The sequence below is a fragment of the Equus przewalskii genome, chromosome 6 (genome assembly GCF_037783145.1).
Source record: "Equus przewalskii isolate Varuska chromosome 6, EquPr2, whole genome shotgun sequence".
NCBI classification, from domain to species: domain Eukaryota; kingdom Metazoa; phylum Chordata; class Mammalia; order Perissodactyla; family Equidae; genus Equus; species Equus przewalskii.
In genome coordinates, this window is record NC_091836.1 from 42,409,863 (window position 1) to 42,430,721 (window position 20,859).

The 20,859-nt window shown below is 40.3% G+C and overlaps 1 long non-coding RNA gene across 2 annotated transcripts in view; it reads right to left on the reverse strand.

The window, feature by feature from the left end:
• Positions 1–19,865: 19,865 nt before the first annotated feature.
• The window catches only part of LOC139083900 (uncharacterized), a 100,754-nt gene continuing 99,760 nt past the window's right edge, over positions 19,866–20,859 (reverse strand). Inside the window, exon 14 of one of the 2 annotated variants that reach the window (XR_011540978.1) lies at positions 19,866–20,639. This is a non-coding gene — a long non-coding RNA (uncharacterized lncRNA). The remainder of the gene's footprint in view (positions 20,640–20,859) is intronic. The other variant, XR_011540982.1, reaches the window with a different exon arrangement.

Here is a 20,859-nt window from a genome sequence, read left to right on the forward strand (position 1 = left end):
AGGCATCTGTGTCCACATTTGTGTATATACCTGGATGGATTTATATAAAATCATACCTGAGGAAGCTGGAAAGATTTATGAAGAACAAAGCCTGCCCCTCACTGTGCCTTGAAGAAAGGAGAAGAAAGTCTCCATTTCATCTGCTGCATGGAAGAGAACATTGTGATGTTGGATATCAAAGTCGGCCCTGACACCAGGCAGAGCACTTCAAGGAATAAAATGAGGACCATCCTCCAGTCAGACAGAACAGACATGAGTGCAAATTCCAGCAGCCTCAGTGACAAAGGGGAACTTAACTCGCCCACTGCCAGCCTGCTGCCCCTTGAACAGGGGCTCGCTGTTATGGGAGGAGAAGCACGTCCTGGAGTGGCTGTCTGGGACACACTCCAGCCTGGACTTGAGCACTTTCCAGAGTCAACGACTGGCCCCTTTCACACAGCCCTTCCCTCCCTTTCTCTTTCATCAGAATGTCCAACTGTTGCAACCTGTATAATATAAGTAGGGACATCCTGAACTTTTGTAATACAACATAGCAGGTGTACCTCATTCTTGGAATACGGAAAAATAGTCTCATCAGCAAGAGGCCCCTTTTGGCACTAACACTGTAGATGGTTAGATGTGATCCAGAGGCTTTTCCTTCAACACTTTGTGCTGAGTGGATGATCCAGTCCACTGGGCTGCCTCCTCTGCTTGTCAGATACTCCTCAACAGAGAAGGGCTTTTCCTCCAAGCATTTGATAGCCAAGAGCTGCAGCACTTCAAGTGAAAGGCTTCGAGTTCTTTGCAGAATCCAGACATAGTTGATTACTCTGTGGCAGGATCCAGGCCTCTGAAATGGCCCTGAGTCTCAGCCTAATGCAAACTTTTGGGCCCCCCTGGGGCATGAAGGTAAGGAATTCCTCCACCTGCTCCCCCCTGGGTCATTATCCAACCAGCAACGCCGGGCTGGGCTGAGAAGCTTCTCAGATGAAAAGCTGTCCAGTCTGAAAGCTTGAGGAGATGGGAACCTTGGAGTCTGTGTTTGCTGAGTGCTCTCTTTCCAGTGTGCAGCATTAGAAATTAGCCCTTTCCCTAAGGGTCCTTCCTCTCAGACCCCCTGCATCCAAGTGAAATGCTGTGAAAGCCAGTCTGCTGTTAGGACACACTCAAAAAACTCAACAGCCCTCAAGTCGCAAAGGGGATAAGTCCCATTTCTGTCAGAATGCCAGACAAGTGGGTCAGGGCTTGGGCTGTCTGATTTTACTCAGCCACTGCACTCTAACAACTCACCAAGCACAGGGACAGGATGATGAGGAGAGAGGGAAACAGCCCAGAATGAAGGTTTTCCTGGGTAGGTAGGTTATCATGGTACCAAACAAACTGAGCAGTCCAGTCACCTGCCTCCAGACAGAATCCTATCACAAAAGTTTCAAATATTTAAGGGATCTGCATAATTCCTAAAAATCTCCAGGAATGGTGAGCCCTTGACAACCCAAGTCAGTGGTTTCTCAAAGGATATTTTGGCACTTGTTCCCTTTCAGAAGGAGTTGTAGCCACCCAGATGTTCTGCTTTCTAACATTTATAGACCTTTTAATTGCTTTTTTAGCCCACTCAACCCTGGGGTATAGAAGGAAAGAGAAGCAATCTGACCTGACATGCTAGAGGGTTAGCAATTTAGGAAAATGATAGCTAGATTGTGTCCAGGATATGTTTTCTTTAACTTTCAGCTGTTGCCCACCTAGAGACACCACGTGGGACAGTTTATGGCATGCCAACTAATTTAATGATGCCATAAAGAAACCCATGAATTGCTGACACCCCAATAAAGCCCTTACAACAACTCATATCTAAAGCTCCTTTATTTCTTCCAGATGCCACATCAAACATGAAATCAAACAACCTCTCAGGGGTCAGGCCCTGCATTGTCTTTCTTCAGCAGAAGATCAGAGCCTGCCAAACAATGGCAGGACAGAGAGTTAGAGGACAAAGGAGGCCAAGAAACCAAAGCACAAAAAACGTGGAGTTTTGACATATGACTCTATGTATATTTGTGTATATGCGGAAGCAGGATCTTTTGGGGCATTAGAAAGAAGAAGCAAGGTTGAGGAGACAGTTCCTCTACACAGAGCTCTGACCCCTGAGATTCTGGATTCCACTGACAGTCAAAAATATTTCCTTACCTACTCCTTTTCCCCTTTTCTCAAAATGGATATAACTCTTTGATAGGATGTAAGTCAGAGTAATGCCAATCACAAGTATAACATTCTCAACTTAGCACTAAAAATGTAGAAATTTGTATTACCTGCCTGCTCCTCTGAATTTCTTCCTGTCTAAGCTCTTTCCCCCCATGGAAAAGGGAGTTTAAAATTTACCCCTCCTGTCATGTCATCCAGCTTTTACTTAGGTCACATGAAGAAGTGTCTCTGCATCCAATTTTCCTCTGAGTGTTTTTAATACCCCATGACTTAGCAGCAGCATCCTTCAATTCTTGTCTCTCAAGATGCTTTATGGGGATAAATAACCCTGTTAACAGAGACAAATAACAACAGAGAAAGAGAAAAGTGAAGTATGAGGCTGAGACATGAAAGATGATAGGGAGCCAATGAGGTAGAACTATGCAACAAGGTGATGGCAAGTGTCAAAAACAACCAAGAGGCTCTGATCTCAACATTGAATCAGAGAATTCCAGCCCTTGAGAGTGATGATGTAAGCTCAAAGGGGTGAAAGCACCAAAAATTAGGATACTAAGCCTTCCCTCAGTCCTGGAATACAAGACGATGATATAGTGGAACGAGCAAGGCTTCGGCAACAGACAAGCCCAAGTTTGAGTAGACGTCCTGGCACTTGCCAGCTGAACATGGAAGTCCCTTTGTGACTCCTGCTCTATGCCTCTAGAACCTTCATAATGAGATCAGGATGCTGGAGAAAGAATTGGTTCACAGTAGATGAGATCAGTTCCAAGATTTACATGTTCCTACTGAGTGTGATTCATGAGAATAAGAGACTTCACAAAACTGTAGTGCTAAATGAGAAAAGATTCAGGGAAAATGGCAAAGTCATCTGCTTCACTATCTCTCTCTTGATTCCACTTTTCCTAATGACTTCTTCCCCATGTGCTGGCAGTCATCTGCATACCCACTCACCCATCCCCAACATATAATGGTGAGACAGGCATAGGACAATGACGGTATACCTTACTGTTCCAAAAGAGGAGAAATAAGTGCTACGTGGTAGTCACTGCTTCACAGCAATTCTGAAATTCTGTTGGGTGCATGTTGCCAGTTCCTTGATTAGGGCCCAGTCCTGCTCTCAGAAAGTAATACTTTATTCTTTCCTCTGGGCTCTTGACCCATCCTCTGAATTTTCTTCCCTTTTCCGTGAGAAATGGCCCTTGTTTAAGCTGAGCAGCCTCCCCCTCTTCTTCTTGCTCACAGAAGAGTGACAGTCCAAAGACCTTGTCTATACTGCTTCTGTTCCGTTTAGTCCAAGCTGACATATTCCTTGAAAAAATGTGTAGTCTTCCTGTATATCGAATTATAATCCATTCACTGACACAAAAGCCATAATCCTTTTTCCTCTGAGACAGCCCCTTTTTTTCCATTGGTCCTGGAGTCAGAAAACTGTGGAATAGTGCTCCTAAGGTTCTTAGATGACTTTTGTCTATTTTAAAGAGGCTCTAAGATATTCCCTTTAGATTCTTTTCTAGCAAATAAAGTCCAAGAGGCACAGATTTAATATTCTTAGAAGACCTACTAGGCATGCCTTTAACTCTTTATGACTTCTCAACAAAAGGTCGTATAGCTTTGAGACTTTTACTCTGAAACAATAATTTATTCATAATGCCCTAGATTTTATCTCTTCCCCGAGGGCATTTCTAATTTGAAAAGCTTTTGTTGGGAGAGACTGGGGATGGGAAATAATTTTATTTTTGAGCCCATTAAGCGAGGGTTCATTCACATTTCTTCTAAATTCTGCTTAAAATTAAATGGTTCCTTCTTTAGTTCATCTCCACTCCTATTTTATAATAGGCAGCTAGAAAAAGCCAGTTGGCACCATTTTCATTCTGCCTGCAAATCTCTCTAGCCAGATCTATGAGTTCATTTGGTACTCTTCTCTTTCCACGCTATCACAAGTGACAGTGCCATGAAAAATTCTAGTATATATATATAAAACAAGTGCTCCTTTTCCTCTAACCTCCAGCAACATTTTCTTATGTCTTTCAAGCCCTCACCAACAGTCTCTTGGAGGCCTTTTGAGATTTCACTAACAGAATCTTTCCGGATAGTCCAACTTCCACTCAGTGCTCCATCTGAAAGCAAATGCCACATGCTTTAAGTTTATGTTACAGCAGCACCTCTCTTTGAGATACCAAAATTTCGCTCCAGTTATCAACTTTTCTTTAAAAACTATCCCAAAACTTACTTGACTTTAAGACTTACTATACAGCTACAGTAATTAAGACAGTGTGGTATTGGCAAAAGAATAGACAAATAGATCAATGGAACAGAATCGAAAGCCCAGAATATACCCATATGAGTATAGTCAACTAACGTTTGACAAAGAAGCAAAGACAATACAATAGAGAAAAGGTAGCTTTTCGATGAATGGTGTTGCAACAACTAGACATTCACCTGCAAAAAAAAATGGATCTGGACATAGAACTTACTCCCTTCACAAAAATTAACTCAAAATGGATCACAAACCTAAATGTAAAATGAAAAACTATAAAACTCCTGGAAGATAACATAGGAGAAAACCTAGATGACCTTGAATATAGCTGTGACTTTTTAAACACAACACCAAAGTCACAATCCATGAAAGAAATAGCTAATAAGCTGGACTTCGTTAAAATTAAAAATTTCTGCTTTCAGAAAGACAATGACAAGAGAATGAGAAGACAAGCCACAGACTGGGAGAAAATATTTGCAAAAGATACATCTAATAGGGGCTGGCCCCGTGGCCGAGTGGTTAAGTTCGCGCGCTCCACTGCAGGCAGACCAGTGTTTCGTTGGTTCGAATCCTGGGCGCGGACATGGCACTGCTCATCAAAGCACGCTGAGGCAGCGTCCCACATGCCACAACTAGAAGGACCCACAATGAAGAATATACAGCTATGTACCAGGGGGCTTTGGGGAGAAAAAGGAAAAAAATAAAATCTTTAAAAAAACAAAAAAGATACATCTAATAAAGAACTATTATTAGAAATATACAAAGAAAACTCAAAATTCAACAATGAAAAAGCAAACAACCTTATTGAAAAGTTGGCCAAAGACCTTAAAAGACACCTTACCAAGGAAGATATACAAATGGCAAATAAGCATACAAAAAGTTGTGTCATATGGTACGTCATCAGAGAAATGCAAATTAATATACTATGAGCTATCATTACAAACCTTTTAGAATGGCCAAAATCTGGAACACTGATAACACCAAATGTCGATGAGGGTGTGTAGCAACAGGAACTCTCATATGGTGCTAATGGGAATGTAAGATAGTCCAGCCACTTTGGAAGACTGTTTGGCAGTTTCTTGCAAAACTAAATATACTCTTGCCATAAGATCCAGTAACCATGCTCCTTGGTATTTATCCAAAGGAGTTGAGAATATATATCCACATGAAAACCTGCACATGGATGTTTACAGCAGCTTTATTCATAGTTGCCAAAACTTGGAAGCAATCAAGATGTCCTTCAGTAGGTGAACAAGTAAATAAACTGTGGTACAAACAGACAATGAAATATTATTTAGCACTAAAAAGAAATGAGCTATGAAGCCATGAAAAGACGTGGAGGAACCTTAAATGTATATTACTAAGTGAGAGAAATCAATCTGAAAAGGCTGCACACAGTGTGATTCCAACTATATGACATTCTAGAAAAGGCAAAACCAAGGAAACAGTAAAAAGATCAGTGGTGCCCAGGGTTTGGGGAGGGGAAAAGATGAATAGACAGAGCATAGAGATTTTTAGGGCGGGGAAAATGATACGATAAAGACGAATGATACTTTAATGATGTATGTTATTATACATGTATCCAAACATTTATCCGTTATACATTTGTCCAAACCCATAGAATGCACCACTCCAAGGCTAATCATAATTTAAACTATGGACTTTCAGTGATTATGATGTGTCAATGTCTATTCATCAATCGTAACAAATGGACAACTCTGGTGGGAGATGTGGATAATGGTGGAGGCTATCCATGTGTAGAGGCAGAGGGTATATATGAAATCTCTGTACTTTCTCCTCAATTTTGCTATGGACCTCAAACTGCTCTAAAAAAAAATATGGTCTTATAAAAAAACTATCCCAAACTTAGTGATTAACTCAACAATATATTATATCTCTCATGGTTCTGAAAACTGACGAATTCATGAGTAGCTGTGTGTGGTGAATCTCTCATGTGGCTGTAGTTAGATGACAGTTGAAGCTGGAGTCATCTGAAAGTTTCTTCACTCTTGCATTTAGCTTTAAGAGCTGGAATAGCTACAGGGTCATTGGGCATCTCTCCCTCCGAGTACCTTTCCCACATGGCTGCATTGGGCTTCCTCAGATCTTGACAGTCTCAGGGCAGTTGGACTGCCTGCATGGTGTCTGGCTTCCCTCAGCGTGGTCATTCTAAGAGGTCCAGACAAACCACCACACCAGAGGTTCCCACACTTTCTCAGTGCACAGCATCTTTAATAATTCAGTATCTTTTTTACAATGCCCTAGGCCAAAATAAATACAAACAAAACAAAGGAAAAAACACAAATGTCTCACTTATTAACTAGTTACAAAAAAAAATTGAGAAGTTTTTATTTCCTAACTTAGTAGCCATTTCTCAAAAACATAAATTGAAAGAAAATGCATTTTTATTTCATCCCTAAGTGCGATTACTTATTACTGGTACACATGCACCTGTTGGGCACCACACAACTTCTCAAACCTTGACTGAGATTGGAATCAGATTGCATGCTACCACATGTGCTTCCTGTTCTACATGACTTGTGTGCAATATTTGTTTTTTTAATCACATAAACCACTAAAAACCAAGCCTTGCAAGATATGGAAACACCAAAATGAACGTGACCTGATATTGAAACTGTGAACTACCTTGAACTAATAGATTCTGCAGTGTCTGATAGGTGTCCATGTTTTTCTTCAGAAAATTAAAATAAATCTTGGTGCCCCCATGAGATTGCTGCAGCACCCCAAGCCGCCTCAGCACAGAATTTTGGAACCACCGCACCACAGCAATCAAATCCTAAAACTAGATGATGAACTTGAGGAAATAGTTTTCATTGTGCCTCATCTTTAACTTCCTATCCTTATCCTTCCAATACATGGCCAGGCAAACAAATACTATCGATCTGGCTCTACTTTGGTCAACATCAGTAAGACAGGTAAGCAGAAAGATAAAGTTTGAGGTAAGGTATGGGTCTCTCTCTTGTCCACAGGAGTAATTCTAAAACACATTAAGGCAGTTACTGTTTATTTGCACACCACTTAGAGATAGCATTAAGCGCTTACATCTTTGAATTTCTATACCCAGATTCCTCACAGAATGTCCAAATCAGTAATAGATATTCAACACATATTTATTGAATGCATGAATAAATGAATGAAGGAATGAATGAATAAAGAAAGAAAGAAAGTGGATATAGACATGAGTCAAGAAAATGGAGGCGGGGCTGGCCCCAGAGGCCTAGTGGTTAAGTTCAGCGTGCTCTGCTTCGGTGGCCCAGGTTCAGTTCCCAAGCGCAGACCTACACCACTCTCTTAGCAGCCATGCTGTGCTGCTGGCCCACATACTAAAAGATAGAGGAAGATTGGCATAGATATTAGCTCAGGGCAATCTTCCTCAGCAAAAAAAAAAAAAAGAAAGAAAGAAAGGAAAAAAGAAAAGAAAAAAAAATGGAATGGAACTTCCCCTAGGAATTGTATTAGTTTGCAACCATTTGCTTAGAAATCTCCTCAACTAGACATCCAGGGTCATCAATTATAATTTCTATTTGCCTCAAAAACACTAGAATACACGTTATAGCAAAAATTACCTTTCCTCCAATTTCCAATAACATGTTCCTCATTTCTGGCTGAGAATTCAACAGAGTAACCCTTAATGTCCACGTTCCTACTAACAATTTCCTTGAGGCAGTTTCAGCTTCTTCTAACTGCCTGAGAACTTTTTCAGTCTCTGCCTATTACCCAGTTCCAAAGCCAATTCCACATTTTTAGATGTTTGTTACAGCAGCGTCCCACTTTTAGGGAACAAAAATCGGTCTTAGTTTGCTAATGCTGCCATAACAAAACCCCACAGACCAAGTGGCTGAAATAATAGAGATTTCCTTTCTCACAGTCTGGACGCTGGAGTCCAACAGCAAGGTGCCAGCAGGTATGGTTTCTCCTGTGGGCTCTCTACACGGTTGACAGACAGCTCCCTTCTCACTATGTCCTCACACGGCCTTTTCTCTGTGCCGGCTCATCCCTGGTGTCTCTTCCTCTTCTCCAAAGACATCAGTCTATGGGATTAGGGTCCTACCCTTATGATCTCATTTAACCTTAATTATCTCCTTAAAGCCCTTACCTCCAAATACCATTACACTGAGGGTAAGGCTTCAGCTTGTGAAATAGAGGAGAAAACAATTACTAGCCCATAACAGGAATACATTGGCGTGGGAGGGTGCCCTGTCCCATTTCCTTCAAAGACTTTTCTTTTGAAGCATAGGTTCTTAATTTTGTGTATATTGGTTTCTGGGGGTCCTCAATCGCCAGAAATCCCATGCAAAAATATCATGCGTATGAACTTTTTCTAGAGAGAGGGGCTATACTTGCTGTTCTAAACCCTGTATGCCCTATGGAAAGTTTTTTTGAAAGTGCCGAATCCCACATTCAGAGGTTCTGATTCAAGTCCTGTTGGGTGAATGTCAGGCGTGGATATTCTTGTAACACTCTCCATTTGATACTAATGTGCAGCTAACGTTGAGAATCACTGGTCTAATGCCTTTCTATTTAAATTGTGATGTGAAGACCAGCAGCATCGGTCTAACCTGGAAACTAATTAGAAACGCTGAATCTCAATCCACACCCAGACTTACAAAATCTACTAAATCTGCATTTTAGTAAGTTCCACAGGTAATTTGTGTGCTCACTAAAGTTTGAGAAGCACTTGTTTGCGGTTTTCCTCAACTCATGAAAAAGACTGTGGCCGTAAAACTTTCAAAACCACTGAAGAAATGTTTCAGTATGTGATTTGCGGATAGTTTGCACAGCCATCCTTGTTCTTGTGTTTGTTATTGGGGGTACACTATTTTAGAGATAAGGTCGTGTTAGGGCCAATGACGAACAATTAATTCATGAAGTTACAGCACAGTGAATTACACCCTGCTCAAACCACAGATTATCTATGATTCATCACTGCAACCATTATGGGTAATTGCTCAACAATTAACAACAATTGGTCTACATAGTATTTACCTTAAAAAATCCAAAGAGCTCTTAATAAAGAAGACAGTAGCTGGGTTGTGTTAATATTGGAAAAAAGAAAAAGAGAAAAGGGCCTGGAAAGGATAGTAGGGAAAATGGGAGAAAATGAGAGGGGGGGAAGAAAGATATAATATTTCCTTGTCCTGAAGAGTAAAGTCTCAAACTTAATAACCAAGACTTTCAGTTCACGATCCTTAACCTCCACCAAGCGTCTCGGGTCATTCATATGGTTATTTTGAATAAGTAAGGATGGGCTTGGATCAGGAGTGAGGAGCAGGAACAAGAAAGAACTCCTGTGAGGAGGGGTAAATTATCAGATAAATTTCTCTGGATGAGTTAATGGATGAATTTCACAGGATAAATTACTCTGTAATGATAACAGTAAGAATCATGTAATTTTCTGCCTTTTCAGAAATTAATTTCAAAACTCATTCCATCCAGCAAGTCATCAAATTTGGACGTGTATTTTTAAACTGCTTTAGAATTTTTGTATGGCACCACAGGTAGAGTAGTTGTAGTTGAGTTTTATGTTTGCAGAAGCCAAGAAACATTGACTCTCTCAGGTCGCCCTCTGCACTCAGTCACTCCTGAGGAATGAGAGTTTCCTCCTTCATTCTTACTTTCTATGTATCCACAGTCCTCAGTACACCCATGGATATTGGTCCTAGACTACCAGTAGACGGTTCTTTGAATCGAGTTTGAACCTAAGCCCTGCCTTTCAGAGCTGATAATCAAGGAGAAATACTAGATGGATGAGAAATGATAGTAAATAAACAAAGGAACAGGTTTATCAGCTGAATATGTAGACAATACAATTCTATGAATATTGAAAAGGACATTTTCATTATGAACTTTATACGATATCCACATTAAGCTTTTCATCTTAGGGGTATTCACTCATGACCATTGACGCAGTTAGTAAACACTAATTTTTAAGTCAAATATTCCTTTTTACAATGCTATATAAAATATTAATATTTAGTATTATTCAGTACCATCAGTGACTTCATTATCACTTGAACAAAATTAATATATATTTATCCAACAATTATTCATTGAGTGTGTAACATGAACCAACAATTATTTTAATCTTTTATTTGTGTGTTTCATCTTTTTCTACACTTTTATTTTCAGATGATCTTCCTGTGATCCTATATTTGAGGTAGGTCTCTTATAGTAGCATTTATTCAGTCTGACAATTTTAATATCTTATTTGGAATGTTTACTCTATTGACATTGAATATAATTACTGAAGAGAGTAAATTACTCTTTACTAGATTACTGTTTATTTCTGTTTGACCTGTTAACGTATTTTTCTCTCCCTTCTTGTCTTCCTTTTTGATTAGTATATGATTACTTGATTAAGAAATTTTTATTATTTCACTTGTCCCCTCTATTAGCTTATTAGTTTTACTTCTTTTGGAAGTAATCCTAGAGATTACAACAGACATCTTTAACTAATTACATTCTGATAAAAATTATTAGTTTTACCACGTCCCTTCAATGTTAGAACCCAGGACATTTTAAATCCATCTCCCCTCCCAAATTTTATGTCTTTAATTGACATCGATTTTAATTCTATATTTGTTTTAAACCCCACATGACGTTATTATTATTGTTTTTTGAAGGTAATGTTTATTTATGCTTATCCACATATTAACACTTTCTATTATTGTTCTTTGTTTGTTCTTGTATTTGCTGGCTTATATCTGGAGTTATTTCTCTTCTATGTGAAGGAATCCTTTTAGTAATTCTTTCAGTGCACTTTACTGTAACTAATTCTCTCAGATTTTGTTTGTCTGTTAGTACCTTTATTCAATTTTTGAAGAATAATTTTGTTATATGTATCACTCTAGGTTGACAGGGTTATTTGGCAGCTTGTTTGTTCTTATTTGTTATTTGAGCATATTAAAGATGTCTCTCTATTGTTTTCTGTCTTCCATTGTTTCTATTTAAAAGTCAGCTGTTAGTCTTCCTTTTGCTCCTTTAAAGGCGATGTATGTTTCCCTTTGGCTTTAACATTTTCATTTTCTCTTTGATTTTCTGTAGGTTTCTTATGAGACTGAGTTTATCTTTATCTTGCTTTGGTTCATAGAGATTCTTGAGTTTGTGGTTTGCTGCCTTTCATGAGTTCAGAAAAATTATCAAGGATTCAAATATTTTCTAGCTCATTCTAGTTTTCTTCTACTTCTGGGACTATAAAATAACTACATTACTTTAAATTCACTGTGTCCAATATGTTCCTTAATCTCTTCCTTGTATTTTCAGATTTTCTTCCTCTCTGTGCTTCAGTCTGGATATTTTCTATTGACCCATATCCTTCTCTTTTGCTCTGTCAAATCTAATGATACACCTATCTATTGAGTTCCTAATTTCAGCTATTGTATTTTTTAGTTCTAGAACTTACATTTGACATTTTTTAGTGACTTTATATTATAGTTTCTTGTTTTAAAATAGTTTAAGGTTCACAAGAAGTTGCAAGAGCAGTACAGATTTCCTGTATACCTGATAATGATATCTTACATTACCAAAGTATATTATCAAAACCTGACAATGATGTGCATACAATACTATTAACAATTAATAAAGTAAAAAGCTTATTCTGATTCTGTGTGTATTTCTGTGAAATTTTATTGCATGTGTAGATTCCAGTACCTATCACCACACCATTTGATCTTTTTTGTGTGTATGTGAGGAAGATTTGCCCTGAGCTAACATCCGTTGCCAATTTTCCTCTTTTTTTGCTTGAGTAAGATCATCCCTGCACTAACATCTGTGCCAGTCTCCCTCTACTTTGTTTACAGGATGCCTCCACAGCATGGCTGATGAGTGGAGTAGGTCCACACCCAAGATTCAAACCAATGAACCTGGGTTACTGAAGTGGAGCACACAGAACCTTAACCACTTGGCCACAGGGCTGGCCCCCACCATTTGATTTTTTTAAAATAAATTACAAGCTGTCTGTTGAAATTCTATTTTTGTCCCTCTTTTCCTCTATTTTCTTGAATATTTTAGTCGTAATTTTTTTTTTGTTTTTTTCGTTGAGGAAGCCTGGCCTTGAGCTAACATCTGTGCCAATCTTCCTCTATTTAGTATGGGACACTGCCACAGCATGGCTTGATGAGCAGTGTAGGTTTGCGCCCAGGATCCAACCTGCGAACCCCAGGCCACCAAAGCAGAGCACACAAACCCAATGATTGTCCCACAAGATTGGCCCCTACTCATAGTTATTTTAAAGTTCTTATCTAATAAAACAAACCTAGGGGTGATTTGAATATTAGAATTACCATTTTTTTTCTTGGTTTTCAGTCCTGTTTCTTGGCACACCTGACACTATTTTACTGACTGTATGACACTGAAAATAAGTTGTAGTAGCTCTAAACAATGTTAGATTCTTCCCGAGAGGCTTCACCCTTTCCTCTGCGGGGCAGACAGTGTGAAGCTGATGCCCTAACGCATCTCTTTGAGGAGGGATTGCTGTTTGATCTGGCTCTTCCTCCCTCTGGCTGCCATTTAGAGGTCCCAAGTGGGAGCCTGAGATTTTCACCAGCCGCCATTCATACTGTTGCATCCTGAACTCTAGTCCTTTTCTCCTCTAAGATGATCAAAGTCTGTGTTCTGTTTTTCAAAGGCTTTCTGCTAAGATTCTTACCCTCCTGTCCCTGAAATCTTAGATTTTGGCAAGAGTCTTGAGCAAAACTGGCCAAGTTTTATGTTCAATTCTCCAGCCTTCCCTTCTGATCCAGACCCCTCAAATCTCTGATTTTGTCTCTCCAGTCCAAGAAGGCTGCCAAAAGCTCTGCTTATTTCTGTGCTTCTTAGCAGTGGTCCTCTGCCTGAGATCTTCATCTGAATTCTCAGTTCCTTGTTTTAAGCCCAGAATCAGCAAATGCCCCCAGGGAAAAAAGAGCAGCAGAATGTTGAGTCACATCCCAGAGGTTTCCCCTTTCTCGTATTTTGGACCTCCAGTCCTGGATGCCTCAGTGTGTTTCTGATATCTTCAAATAGATGCTTTTTACTTGACATTTTTAGTTGTTCTAATAGAGATCACTGGTCTGCTACAACCCAATCCATCATAGTCAAAATCTGGAAGTCCACAATTGCTTGATTTTAGATCTCACATTTTGATGGATGTTGGGGAAAAAAAGATAGATAATAAACAACCAACAGAAATTAAACAAGACAATTTCAATGGATGACAAATTCTATGATGGAAATAACAAGATGATGTGAACATTCTGAGGTGGTGCACTGCCTTAAGTCTTCGACCTGTGGAAAGTACATATTACAAAGTACCTTGGCTTATTGTTATGTACTGAGTGTTTGTGCCCCACCCAACTGCCAAACTCATATGCTGAAATCTAATGCTCATTGTGATGGTGTTTGAAGATGGGTCCTTTGGGAGGTGATTAGGTCATGAGTGAGATTAGTCCCTTTATAAAAGAGACCCAAGAGAACTCCTTTGCCCCTTCCGCCATGTGAGGACACAGAGAGAAGACGGCCATCTGTAAACCAGGAAGCAGGTCCCTACCAGACACCAAATCTGCTGGCACTTTGATCTTGGACTTCCCAGCCTCCAGAACTGTGAGAAATGATTTTCTGTTGCTTACACACCACCCAGTCTATGGTATTCTGTTATAGCAACCCAAAGAGATTAAGACACTTATCTTACCAAAAACTCAGTGAAGAAAAGCTCTTCTTATCCCCATTTTGTAGTTGAGAACATCTTAATCTTTGGGGCACAATTGTTCTTCACTCTCCAGTAGTCAGACCAGGCTGGGGAAACCTCAGATAATAAGATAGCAGAGAAGTAACATTAAATCTGACCCATAATCATTAGGGATTACTCGCCTCAGCACAAAAGGCCCCTCACTAACCCAAATCAGAAAGGAGGGAAAATCCTCCAAGACTTCCCCATGACATACATTTAGTGCCTGCTAGGAAAGAGGCCACTGGAGGGCACTTTGGTAAATGGAGCTTCCTAGGTCTGCCTTGAGCAATTGAGGGAGCCATCCATTCTGAAGCTGGCTTAGCTGCCATAACTCACGGTGTCCCTAATTCAGATGGGTGGAGGATGCTGGACTCTGGAAATAAGCTTTCCTCACCACTGCACTTCACTCAGCTCTCAGACTTACATCATTTCCAAAGCATTAAGCATCCTGCAACTTGAGAATCTTGCTGCTGGGTGACATCTGTAACATCTGACATCATTTAGAAGACGCTGCAAGGGTAGAAGAGCACTTTTTTGATCAGGGACACAGATAATTCTGAGGAGGAAATTAAGTTAAAAGGCTTTTCCTTTCCTAAATGGGTTTGCAGGATTTGGCTTCGCAGCCAGGCTGCTGTGAGGAGGTCCAGGGAGCTGAGGAGGTAACTTTAAGCAGTTGACTCACAGGCGTGATGTGCTATGCAGAATAAGGGACACTAAAGGAACTTCCAGGCTGCAAAGATGCACTATTAACCTCTAGAGAAGGGGAGATGCAGGGGGTAGTTTAGTTATACTTCTGGATGCCCTTAAGAGCAAAAAGTAGTATTCATAGCAAATGGAAAGGGATCAGCTGCTGGGTGTCTGTTCAGGAGGGAAAGCCGCTTAATCTCCAGAGATGTTCATCAATCTTGGGAAGCTGCAGATGACTATCTTCTGCCAAGGACTTCCAGACGTTCTTCTCCATATCATAGCTGTTTGGCAGGATTAAGAAAGGCTGGGTTGCTGTTTTGTCTTCCCAAATTCAGCATCCATACTAGGAAAAGGAAAATGAATTAAGTCTCAGCTTCTTTCTAAAACTTACTGAAACTGCTACCAGACCCTTGTCAATAACAAGAATTCCCACTCCATCTCACCTCTGGCTCTTAGCACAGAGTAGTGCTGAGAGTAGGCATTCCATGTAAGTCTTCCAAGAATCCTGAGGCTGCCTAGACCTAAGGATTGTAAGAGGGATTGCATACAAGCAACAGAACCCAACCTTTTACCTCACACCCACAAACCAGTCTCAGCTATGTGGATTGAACAGGAGCTGCAACACAGGGTAAGCATCAAGAAATAATAAGACATGCCAACATCTTCCATTCCATAACTATCTCAGAATGAGCAGGAAGCAAACTAGGCTGAGAATCAGAATTCTAGAATGCTGGTACTGGAAGAGGCTTTAGCTTTAAGAATCAACTAGAGAATCTTCACTTTATAGATAAGGTTGCTGTTTCTTCAGACTGTACAGCTAATTAATGACAGGGAAATAAACTCTGTAAAGATTGGGAGATAAAGGATTTGATCATCACAATACCTCCAATGCCTAGCAAGAATCAGCATGTAGCAGGCACCTACTATGGTCCAGAAATGTATTAGGTCCCATGTGATTTACAGAGATGGATAAAATATGGTCCCAGCCAATATGGAACATAGCACGTAGTGGGGGACACAGACACATAACAGACAATTGCAAAGCAATGCTGTTCGTGCTTTCATAAATATATAAAAAAGGTGCCCAGCAGAGAATCCAGGGGAAATAATAAATATTGTTGTCTGTGGCCTTCCAATAACTAAGCACCTAATACACCAAAACAGGCTTTGAGAATAAAATAATGGTGAGCGAGATACCATCCCTGACCTGAAAGAGCTTACTATCTCGTGCAAAAACAATATGAAAAGAGGTAATTACAATGCATTGTAGTAAATGGTGACGTGAATAAGTACAGGGCACTTTGGGATCATCTGGGAAGGACAGATAACCTAGGCTAAGAGGAGGCAGGAAAAGATTTCCAGTGGGCATGGCTATAAGTTGAACGGTGAGTAGAATTTAGCCAAGGGAAGGAGCGGGAGGAATGAGGACAGACAAAAAGACATCCTAGGAAGAAGGATACACGTGGGAAAACCTGACATATTTATGATGGAGCACAAACTCTCAAAGGAAAGGAGAGTAAGATATTTTCAAGGGAAAGGGAGCTGTCTTTAAGCCAAACTTTATTTACTAGATGCTAAGTAGATTTGCCCAATTTTGAGAACAGCCAAAACCCACTAAAATTTTTTAAACAAGGGAATAAAACGCTTAGGTTTCTGTTTAGTCCCTTTAAACATGGATTAAGGAAGTGCAAATAGGGCAAAACTTCAGGTGAGGCGTTCCATCAGGGGGTTGCTGGAATAATTCAGATGAAAAATAATAATGTATATGAACTCCATAACAATCTCCTGAATATTTAAGTTTCTAATTCCACAATTAAAAATTTGACCAAAAATGGCAGTGATCTGAAATACTTTTGTGGGAGTAGAGACGCAAAAATATTAAGGGATGTTAAGTGGATATGGTTGACAGAATCAGATAATTGATTAAATGTAGGGGCTGAAGAATAGGAAAGAGTCAAAGTTTACTCCCAGTTTCTGGCTTGAGCAACTGAGCCGTGCCATTTACCATTGCTAGAGTAGAAAACGAGTAGCAGAGTAGGAGGGGGCTTGAGAAGATGTTACAAGAAGACAGCATTAGGGGTGGGTCTAGAGGTTAAGCTGAAGTTTTCCAGAAAGAGGAAGAAACAAGAAAATAGCTATAAAACCACTTTTCATGTGTGTCTCATATGACACAATGGTTAAGATCTATTTTCTTTTGTCACACACATGAAGAAAATCAAGACATGAGAGAGAGAGACCAATTAAGTTCATCACTGAAGAAATCCTCCTGGGAAATGTCCGGCAACCATTTTTTTAGAATGCAGTTCTCCTTGTTCTACTCAAGACATAAATGATGAAGGAAGAGGATGAGTTGCAGGTGGACAATAATCATTAGAAAAGGCACATACACACAGAGGACGTCCCCTAGCCATAACTGTCCTAGGAGGATCCTTCTGCAGGTCTGTTTCCAGCTGCCTTCAATGTAAAGTAAAGAAAGAAAAGAGAGTGAAGGAGAATCGGGCAAATCCAATAAAGATGGATGGAAGGGATTGAGACAAAGGCACCTGCCAGCATTGTGTCAGCTCCAACTCCCCAGCTCAAAAACAAACTCATTAATTATCTGCCAACCTGGGCTGAAATAGCCCCAGTGTAAACACTCCCACGCACTCAGCTCTCAGGTAGACAAACAGCCCTGAGGCATACACACCATGGGCTCTTGCTGCTAATGGAATGCATAACCAGCACTGCCAGGGCCCAGAACAATTTTCCCCAAAGGACACAGACTCCAGACAGCAGAGCTTCATCCAGGACCCTCATTCTTTCACATTTTGTGTAGGATTGTCAGACAAAGCAGGTCCTCAGCTTTCTTCTCAAGCATTTCATTCATTCTCTGCATTCTTTCCATCCAAGGTTTTCAGGCAGAACAAAAATATTAACTTTCATCACCTGTAGACTCACTAACACACACATGCTATGTTTGTCTTGTTGATGCTCTCCAATACTTTCAGATGATGAGCTCACAGAGGGCACAGGCCAATTTTGCCCACAATTAGGGAGTAAACTCATTCTTTGACCCAAATCTAATCGTTTCCCTGAGCTCCCAGTCTCAGAGCAGGGCCCTACGTTCCTCCTGGTTGTTCACAGCACATATTCCTCCTCATCCTCTGCTCTTCACCCACTCGGCCTCGACTTCCCCATCCAAATAACCACTCTGTCCTCTGTGTTCTAGAGCTTACTGCCTCTATAGTCATCTTTTCTCCACCCTGCGTGGTCCAACTCTGACTTTGGCCTTTGTCACGTCTGGCCCAGATTTCTGCAGCAGGCGTCTTGCAGCCGATCTGCCCCTCTCCGAGACATTCTCTATACTATAGTCAGAAATGTCATTCTAAAACACAAAGCTAAAAGTGTCACTTCCTTGTTCAAAATTTCTCAGTGCTTCCCCATTGACTCTAATTAAGTAGAAATTCTTTGACAGGACCTACAAGATCTTTCATAATCTGTCTTTTTCCTTTTATCTTCAACCTAATTCATCCCCACCATCGCTGTGTTCTATGCTCTCCGTAGGCTAAAGTGCTTCTGGTTCCCCAGTGGGACCTTTTCTCTCTTCGCTCAAGGCATCCAGAGATCCTCTCCATTCCCTCAGCTGAGAACACTCTTTCTCCACCTCTTTACCTAGCAAACTTTTACTTATCCTTCTGCTTTGAGCATACACTTCACTTCTTCCAGGAAGCTTTCTCTGATTAAACTTCCTGAAAGTCTTGCACCTTCCATAAAGTGCAACTGGATTCCTGCTATAATGAATTTCACCTGCCTGTTTTTCTCCTCTATCCCATACCAGACTGTGAGTCTTTAGAGAGTAGGGATGTCATCTGATGGTTCCAGTTGTAGTGTCAGTCCTGATCACAGTGCCTGGAACACAGTAGACCCTTAATAAAAATTTACTGAGTAAATTAATGAACAGACATGGTATCCAAAAGGAGAATCAATTAAGCTTATTTGGTTGCAAGGAAGGGAACCCACATCTCACCAATTTTAAGCAAAGGGGAATTTAGGGTAGGATGTTGGGTACTCAGGTAGAAAATGTACAAAAACCAAGGCAGCTCTATCTGTCTAAAAAGCAAGAGAGTAGGAATAGTCATGTGGCAGAAACAGGCTGGTCAAATGAATGAACCCAGCATTTTTTATCTCTTTCTCACACAGCTTAAGATTCAAATTCAAGAGAAGGGATAAAGGATGAACCTGTATGTCATGTTCATCAGCTTGGTTAGAGGGAGGCAGAGCACTTGTGTGACAGCTCTAATGGACTGTTTGCAATGGGGAAGAAAGAAATTGCAGTTCTGTAAGGAAAGAGGATGGATGTTAAAGGCCAAAGCTGACGAAATGCCCATGAACTTGCAATTCTAAGTTCTCATTAACAATATTTTAGAGACCAGCTATTAGCTCTTAGATTCAGGTTTGAGGGTTTGGGTGGGAGGGGAGAGAGACAAGGCCAATATGACACCAGGATTGATCTCTAAGGACGGTGGAGTCCTTTCTCCCATGAGACATGATACTAATTCTCTGTACAAAAGTCACTTAGAATTATATCACATAAGAGACATTGGTAGGAGCTTAGAAACACAGAGAACAACAACAAGAACTGACAAGTCACTGAAAGATGGATTATAGAACGATTCTTAATCATAAAAAAAGCCTTGGGGCCGCCCTAGTGGCATAGTACTTGAGTTCGTGCTCTCCCCTTTGGCGGCTTGGGCTTTACCAGTTCAGATCCTGGGCACAGACCTACACACCACTCATCATGGCATCCCACATAGAAGAACTAGAAGCACTTACGACTAGCATAGACAACTAGGTACTAGGGCTTTTAGGAGAAAAAACAAAAAAGGGGAAGATTGGCAACAGATGTTAGCTCAGGGCCAGTCTTCCTCACCAAAAAAAAAAGTCTTAAGAAGTGACTTAGTAACTGTCTTTATTAAACATTAAAATTATACAAAGATTTTTTTTATTTTTTTCTTTTCTAAGATTTAAAAAGAGTCAGTAGGTTTAAATAAAGTGTGAAGAATTTAGAATCCATAACAGGATGTATGCATTGAAAATAGAGACTGTATTTTATACTTTTAAACATATCCTTGTGTCTTGTGCTGTATGCAATGAAGAGTAGCAATCAGAAGCATGCAATTTAGAGTCAGAGAAATCAGAGCTTTGCCATTTACTGTCCACGTTAACTTCAATAAGTCATCTCTGCCAACCTCAGTTTCTCATCTGTGCACTAATCTAGTAGCACTTAATACGATCTTGTGTGGCTTTAACAGGATCCTGTATGTAAAGCATCGAGAAGAGTTTCTGGCATATAATAAGTACGCAATAAATGACAACTAAGCTTCAGCAAATATTTGTTAATTTTGGTAATAATTTTCTTAATGCAAAAGTTATTAAGCAATAAAATCTTTTTTCACCACATATTACAGAAACTGATCTTTTTCTTGTATTTGAATAAAAAAAGAACTCAGATCTCCCTGGAGTGATTTAATTGAAGTCCTGCCTGAAGGCAGGAGCATGAGCTCAGTGGCATCTTCTGTTCTCTCCTCGGTCGCACCCAGCCATCCTTGGGAAACCAGGCTGCTGCCTGAAGTCTGCCTTATCCTTTTCAGAAGGGGAATCAGACAGCTCAGCCGCGTTTGGTAGCTGCCTCAGAAAGGAGGCTCTTGCCAGACTCCACCGTCTTTTTCTGTCTGACCTATTATGGTCCCCAAATATAGGCTGGTGTTCTTTGGTCTTCTGTATCCAATGGGAAGGTAAAAATAAACATATTATGACCTATGAAAATGGAAGGAAATTGAAACAAAAAGTAAGTAAAGCAAGGAGGCAATGGACAGAGATCACAATTCTCATGAAGTCCCACACTGTCTGACAGAACCTATCATTTGCTGAGTTGGCAGGAGATTCAACCAAAATTCTGAGCCCCAACTTTCTTGAAACTCAGAGAGCTTCCAGATAAGCAACTACAGAACTATTTGCAAGCCTGCTGCTCAGCATA